Source organism: Saccostrea echinata, unplaced genomic scaffold (assembly GCF_033153115.1).
Source record: "Saccostrea echinata isolate AGI-Se365-2 ecotype Australia unplaced genomic scaffold, CSIRO_AGI_Sech_v1 ptg000012l, whole genome shotgun sequence".
Lineage (NCBI taxonomy): Eukaryota > Metazoa > Mollusca > Bivalvia > Ostreida > Ostreidae > Saccostrea > Saccostrea echinata.
Genome location: NW_026889761.1, coordinates 12959429 through 12968072, shown reverse-complemented (window position 1 = coordinate 12968072; position 8644 = coordinate 12959429). Strand labels below are relative to the sequence as shown.

At 32.6% G+C, this 8644-nt stretch overlaps 1 pseudogene; it reads right to left on the bottom strand.

The window, feature by feature from the left end:
* Positions 1-1784: 1784 nt before the first annotated feature.
* LOC133185020 (uncharacterized) lies at positions 1785-3193 on the bottom strand (annotated as a pseudogene).
* Between the last annotated feature and the right edge of the window lie 5451 nt (positions 3194-8644).

The window sequence follows — 8644 nt, the reverse complement described above, 5'->3', positions numbered from 1 at the left end:
ACTTTCAATGGCGTTGCAATTCTCGACTTTTTTTTGCATTGATCATCTATAATTAGTGATAAAACAGTCATAACCCCTCTAATTTAATTCAAAATTTTGCAACATGACCTTTCATGATTGTAGCAACATGTTACATGTAAAATATTATTAATCTTTTTCAACTACAACATTGCAATTTTTTATTTCAAGAAATTGGTCTGATTTCAATATAACTTCGATTACAAATAGACAACTCTAAGTTACATAATTCTTTTTATCTTTTTTTATTTCAATTAACCATGATGCAATGGTTATCAAACATAGAAATTTCTATGAAATAATTAAAAACACTACTCTTCCAACAGTTTGGTCTGATTTTAATATAACTTTGCATGCAAGTGGACTACACCGAGATACACAATTGTCTTTATTGTTTTCTCATATTTTGATGAATGGTATTGCTATGGTTACTAAAATCGAAATTTTTGTAATTTTTAAAAAGGCTGTTCTTCTTACAGTTATGCTGTGTAAATGTTTTTTCAAGCAATTATTATGACAGTGATATAGCAAAACACTGGTGATTATGTAGTATGTCACATTTAACTATCATGATTGCATCAAAGATGCTAGATAAATAGAAGAGAAAAGTCTAGAAATTAAAAATCAAAAGTCAAAGTTCAAGAAATGAAGGTCTGGGAGTATAAGTGTTGTGGATACAATTTCAAGAGTACTGTTGGAGAGAGTGCAGTTGGATTATATATCCTCATGCTCACTCCAGATTCATAGTTCAAGAGATGAGGTCTCTTTATATTTGGGTCAAAGAAGAGAGAATGTTAACAAAGTTGACAATCTAAACAAAAACATGTAACCTTCAAGTGGAAATTAAACAAATAATTATCCATTTATTACATCAACTTACAAGCTAATCGCTGAGAGGGAAGACCCACTCGTTGCTTTGCAACGAGCTTTGCTCGTTATTGTTTTTTTTCTTACCGATTTTGTGCACGCGATTTCTCGAGAACGGCTCGATGGATTTCCATGAAACTTTCAGGACGTATGTAACATCAGTTAAGCCTTATGCGTTTTTTCTGTTTTGATAACGTCACTTCCGGTCCGGAGATATTGCCGATTTAATGGTTTTCGAAGGTTCGGGTTGTCCGCAGATTTTCTCATATACGGCTTTAGTTAGAAGCATGAAACTTTCAGGTATGGTAGACCTATCTCTGTAGATATGCGGAAGGCGTTTCATTTTTATCGGAAGTGCCGCGCATCGGCGCTCGCTATGGCCCGAAAAAAGTCTTATCGGGAATTTTAATTTTTCTAACACTTTTTCTATAATACCTTTTTACCTGTAAATATTTTGTTAAAACATATAGAACAAAAGTTGTGAAGAATGTTACGATCCTTCAAATGATACCAACAATAAGGGCCTGGCCCCTCAAATTAGGGAGCTAGAGGGGCCAAAAGTGTTTTCCTGATATCTCAAAAAGTATTGAGAATTTGAATAGCTTCATAGAAGCAAAGTTGTTCAAAATGATAAGTAGCAGCTAAGGAGACCATTAAAAGTCGTCAAAATGACGTCACTTCCGGTCAAACCGAGAGTAATGGTAAATGGTTCATTTTTGCACATATGACCGTAGAAGTCTCTCGATCTCAATCTCATCTCATCAAATATAGACGGAAGACTTATTTGTTGCTTTGCAACAAGCTCGTCTAGTTATTTCTTTATATTTGGTAGTCTATTTCGAATTTAAAAAAAAAATATGTTTTCCATATTAAAATCAACAACAGAAACTTTGTTTATCTTAAATCATTTGCTGTGAGAGTATCTCAATGGCTCTGAGAGTTGTTGTTGCTGTCAAGAGTAAATGTATTGCATTCCCAAACACGCATATCAGTTTATCCAAGCTCATGCAGTGCTGAAATTGCCATCCCTGTCAAAAGACATGAAACCAAAACTTTAACAATTAGAGCATGAAATATAATATAGATATAAAATACATACACTTTAAAAGACTTTATATTTTATTTAAAATTTGGGTTACCTGGGATAATTTAGGCTATTTGTCCTATTTGCATTATCTTTTCCTATACTATCGAGGAGGAATCGAACACTCGTACGTAGCCCTTTATTGAAAATTTGGCAATATTATCCAAAATTGAATTCAATTTGATACATATTGCTGTGTCGTTTTCAGTTAAAAAATGGAACATATAAGAAAACATGAGAGTAATTTAGTGAATTTCATTTCATATGTCATTAGTGCCATATCTTTCCATGCAGAAATCATATAGACTTAGTCAAAAACAACTGCCCCATTAATATCCTGGTAGAATTTTGTTCGTAGAAGTCTAGAAAACTTGATGATTTTGATGAGAAGTTCAGGGTAAGGATAAAACAAATTGAATTCTCCATTCAACAGTTGTTTTTTCCGTTATTTCCCGATCATGACAAGGAGCACACGGCGGATGTGACCGGTCGGCAGGGGATGCTCACTCCTCCATGGCACCTGATCCCACCTCTGATGTTTGGAGGTCCGTGTTTGCTCTGCTCCTATTTTGTATTGATTAATGGACTTTTGAGCTTGATACTGTTCGTTATCTCCATATATTTCATTGTTCAAATGGTACTTCAGACTCTAGACTTAGAGATTTTGAAACTGACGGATCAATTTCATCTCCTCTTTCATCAAATCGTCTCCAATTGTTATACTGTGTATACCTTAAAATAAAATTAATCACAAATAATTAACATGGAAATGTTTGCATTGGAAAACTTTTGTAAGATTTGACTGGATCATTGGTTGTTATGATTTTTCACAAGAACCTAAAATTTACTTTAAAAAAAGACTCCCATAGACGAATACACAGATTTGAGTAAAATCACATACCGGAAATATTTAAAAAGCATGTTCTAATCCTGCCTTCCTTTTGCTCATCACTTAATCAATCATCAAGAATTTAATAGTGAAACCACCAATATACACTTTGGTTTTTCACGTTTAAGCTGCCTTTGAGCGAACCAAGGCAGTAACAGAAAAATTATTCTTTTACCATTACCTGTCTGCAATATGGAAATACATGTACAATCTTTTCTATCATATAACACTCTCAACGTTTGTAACTCGGTCTCTTTAAAAATTATGTGTTTTTCTCGAAATAGATGACAATAATTTCCTTAACAAAACATGATACATTCATCAAAAGACGCCATTTTAATCACTTCTTTTCGAAAGAAGGTACTTTTTCCGGTAGAGTAATTAAACAGCGTAGTATTACAAATGTTAGGCGTAGCTACATATAAACTTTTCTCATACATCCGATGTTGGAATAAGAATACCAAATCCCCGGATGTACACGTGGTTTTGTTTGTTATGGAAAGTAGAATAGTGTGTGTTATTTGATTGGCTGAATTCAGGTATGTAATTATTTTCATTTTAAAGTAAAAATATCAATGTTCGATATAAATGTTGGAATGTAGGAATATTACAGCAAATATAGAAATACCAGGAGAGATTGTAGGAGTGGGGGTTGATATTTTTGGCAGAGTGTCATTTACTGCCAATCGCTATAAGTTATAAACAACTGCAATTTTGACCTATAAACGCCATGGGACCCTATATTTTTCGGACTTTTTTTTATTAGCACTTAGAATAAATTTTCAAAGGGTGCCAATTAGTAGAGGACTGAGAGGCCAAAAAGGTTTGTATAGAGTTCCATGGGAAAATAAGTTAGACTTAGGGTACCGAAATCTGCCGAGGTTTGCCGAATAGAATAACTCGTCCAAGTATTGCCAAAGAATACAGGAGAGTTACCAAAGGGAAAGTAATGCAGAAAGAAATTTAAAAAACAAATTCATTGCTATAGTTTTTTATTATATGTGCTATATATCATGATTAAAAATATTTTACATAAAAAGCATAATATTGCTCAAACGTAATTTGGATTAATTTACAAGTTTCAAATTTTATTTGAAAATTTAACAAGTTTGTGTATTTCACCAATATATATTTATTATTTCTACTTATTTGTCAGACTTGAATTTTCAAAGTGTTACTACATTAAAGCTTATCTGAATTATAAAAGAATTTTTTGAACAAGTGGCGGTCAATCTCTTCAAATACCCAGTCTACCAGATACAGAATCGTATTTGGTAAAGACAGTCTTTTAGGTTCGCAATCAAGGCACAGATTGAAGAGTGGTTCAAAAACTTCAAACAGAGCAAGCTTATAAATCCGAGACGCTAAAAAGACATGATGTTCCTTTTTAAGGATACATCAAAGGCTTATTTCAAGATTTTTAACAATTTTGAAATATTTGACTGAGAAAAAGAAGTTAATCACTGCCTTATAATGCATGTAAAATTCTTGGTAATTATGAAGTGATTTTCTAATTATTTAACAATAATGAAACATAAACACTTGAATGTTCCGTTATTGAAGCTTCTGATTTGATCTGTGACTGCCTGCTCTTGAGAGATGCAATAAATCACTTTGACCTCTTGGGGAATTCTTCACTAGCCACACAGAGGTTATCAGTAATCAAACTACAGGGAATCTAGATTTATAGGAAATCAAAATCACTGATGATCATAAGATAAGAGGTGGAGCTTAGCTCTTGCCATTTTGCCGGGAAATCTTTCTGATTCAGAATTGAACCTATTTTACTTAATTAAAAGCATCTAGATACAGAAAAGAACCTCCTATTCTTGTGAATATGCATAGGATATATGGCTAAGTGACAGGATCCAAAGCTGAATCTCCAAGGTGTCATATATTCATAGCTTTGGCAGATTGTGTTGTTTAATAGGTTTTTGCCCTCTACTATAAAGTAAAATCAGACAGTTTGTGGGATTATTTTAAAGGATTCAGTTCCCTTAATTATTGACCAATTTTACTGAAAACTGGATGGGTTGCTTCTCAAATGAGTGTTCACAAATCCGTATGTCAGATTTTTTTAATATCTAGTTTAACTTTGGAAATATTGTGGGAAATGTTAGATTAGACTAATAGATTGGTAATATTGAAGTGCTAATGACTGTAACTTTTGAATTAGAAGATTGATAAAAAAAAATTGAGATATAGTTTAAAGTTCAATCTTTAATCTACCTGGAGGCAAAATGATCACATTGAGGTCTTAAATACAAAAATGTTGATTTATAAAATAATTATATGTACTTAAATTTACATTAATATTTAGATATTTTTTAAATAAGTTATTATTTCAAGTTCAAAATAGAATAATTAAATAGTAAATTCACGAAGCTTTCATTTTATTCTTAGAATTACCAAATCAGGTTATGATATACCTTTTCGGACTAGTAAACATCTATGTGTGCCTAACTACAAATTTGCAAAAGCGTGATAATGTTTTTCCCCCCAGCAATTCGAATCTATTAAAGTCTGAATGCAGAATTCATGTTCCTTTTCAACCTTACTTTCCGAGCCCACTCATCGTCGCTGAACACTGGGACAAAAAAATGATTTCAGATTTGAGTAAGATAGATATTATGTAAAAAAAAAAAAAGAAAGAAAACGGGAAAAAAATGTTGAAAATTGAAAAATAGTAACAGAGTATGTCATTTCTTGGAATGTAACTGTTTTATATCTCAAAAATTTCCCTAAAAACATTACGTTCGAAATGTTATCTAATTTCATCTCATCTAGATCTATAAAGATTAAAACATTTTGGAATTTTCTTGAGAAGGAATGTTATATTGTTTTACTATGTCTACTTTCTGTCTCTGTACAATGCCTAGAATCTGTATCTATTAAATATACAAGGCCCCTTCTGAAATATTTTAGAAAAAAAACTTTACTAATATAGTTTGCAATGTAGTTGCAATGTTTCAACATACATTTACATAGATACGTAAAAATATGCTGTTTTTTTATCGTAAAAATGTTAAAAAACTATTTCTGTCTTGTTCAAAGATTGGATTGATTGACTGATTGATTTTAAGTTGTTTTACGTCCCATTCGGAATGTTTCACTCAAATAGAGACGTCAGTGTATGCTGTTGTGAAGGGCTTCAAATTTAGACCTATACTCAGCACTCAGGGCCATTGAGCAGTGAGGGTCCTGTATCGTGCCATCGCCCATTGTTGACACGGGATCTCGTTTTTAAAGGTCTCATCGAAAGACCCGTGACTTTTACTTCTACATGTAGTGCCGGGCGCTTGGCGAAGGAACAGGCACTACCTATGTGTACGTCTTGGGTTTGACGCGGCGCGGCGAACGAGAAACGAACCCGTGCTTCCCGATCACGAAGCGAGCGCCGTACCAGTTGGCTACCGCAGTTTATTAAGCCAGTTTATACAGTATAAATTGGGCAGCTATTAAATTAATTCCTTAAATATTGATATGATACTGTATATATTTAGTAAGCATAACAAAGTGGAGAAAAATGCAAATTTTAAATGTCACAGAAATTTGAATTGTAATAATTATTTGCTCGGTGTAAAAAAATTAAGGAGGTGAAATTATTGACTATGTACATTGTAGAATTCGTTGTCAGATACATGTATGTTGCACCTGTGAAAAAAATTAATGAAATAGAATGGAACAAAAATACTTTCTGCCTGCACATTACTATGCAGCAGGTCTATCTTACGCAACAATAATCGACTGCATCAACATTGTACATGTATCAGAATTTATTCTTTGTAACTGCAAAATATTATACAAAAAAGTTTCGCCATAAAATTCATAAACTTTTATTACAATACCAGAGGTAAGTTACAGATTTGTCAGACAATTTTGTAACTAATAAAAGTTTATGAATTTTATGGCGAAACTTTTCAAAGAACTCTGAAAAACGCAATATCAGAATATTGTCTGAAAATCAAAGAGTGATAAATTTATATAAAAAACCCACAGGTAAACTTTCACTTTTTTGACCAATTGTGAAATTCTAGAGGCAATATCCAGGAAAGGACAAGGTAGTTCGTATCATTATGCGTTATAAGTTAATGCTTGATTCGAGCGTTTTTTGAACTAATAATAGAAACCTTTTTATGTCTATATTTTGTCAAAAATGAATTTAAGTCTTGGAGATGTGATACTGTCAATTATGATATTTCTGTTTTGTTCTATATAGAGAGATGGGTTTATTTACAAGTATTTACATTATTTATTTAGTAATATTTAAACATCACCTTTATGTTGTGTTTATGTTTCCGAACTGATGCAAAATACAAGAGCATGCTCTGAGTATGATCAAGTTTTAAACTGAGGCAAGCTACTGACAAATAATTTCATATGCTTGTTACAAGGATTTCAACAACACGGTTTAAAGTCAGCAAATGCTACGGTCTTTATAAAGATCTTGTTTGTAAATTAAAGTATCGTTGGGTTGTATTTTCGCTGACATGTTCCATACCCATTGTTAAGCTTTTATACTTAATTTGACTACACACTACTCTGAATACTTGATAGGGCATGGGGCTACCGGCGGGTCGACAGGGGGTGCTTACTCCTCCTAGATACCTGATCCCTCTTAAATGTTTCCATGGGTCCTTGTTTTTACGATTCGTTTTGTTTACGGGATTCATGACTGATCAATGTTCGTTATCTCCACCTTTTATATAGATGAAAGAGGGTGGTCCGGTAAAATCGTGGGCAAAGCGGTTTTCATGCAAAATTATTGGCGCACTTCTCTGAAATGTTCAGGAAGTGATTATCTATAATATTTAAATATAACTATATTTTTAAACAAAATATAGACAAAAAAAGGTTTCTATTATACTTGAATGAGCGCAAGTTGTGGTCTTACGGCGGACGATAAAAAAATCAGAGTTCATCAGAGAATACGCGAGTTTTATTTCAAAATAAAAAGCATAAAATAAATCAGATTACAGTACGAATTATTATATTTTAATTCACTATCTACTACGTCGTCATTTTGAGAAGTTCAAAGAATTTGCATTATTTTTGACAGTTTCCCGAGCTGTTGAAATGAAGTAGTGATTATCAATATAGATTATCAATACAGATAAAACATGACGTTGCAAAAGACCTTTAAGCGTCATCATCCGTGCGTCGTAAGACAATATCATATACTGTATAACATAAAATATCATATTTTGCTTATTTATGCATATACATGTATCTATATGAAATTTGCTATGTATACTGAGGAATAATGTGCAAATGAGTAGTTAAACGTTTAGAGTGCAGCGTTGATTAATTTGCAATCTAGACAACTTGTCTACCGGACAACCTTTGTCTGTACAAGGAGGGTAATATTCAGTTCTTATTTCAAGGATCAACGCCAAAACTCCAGTCAATATGCTATACAGACATTTATTATACCTCTACTCTTATTACTCTATATAAAATCAATACCATAAAAATGTCTATTTCCCCGAGAAGATACTATTTCCCCCATCTGAGGACTACTCCCTGAAAAATCAAAGCTACTCCCTTGGACTACTCATGAATATTTATTATTAATTTTAACCAATTAAAATGAACAGTGGGCGGTCGTTCAAGGAATCTCAAGTCCGTGACGTAATGTTATTAGCAATGTAACTATGACGTCAAAACATGTCGACATGCGATGTCAAAATCATACTTGAATTTCTAAGCAAAAAGAGGACAACGCTAATCCTTCGAAATGTTAGTGAAATTATTATTATTATTATTATTTAATAATTTTATTTTTT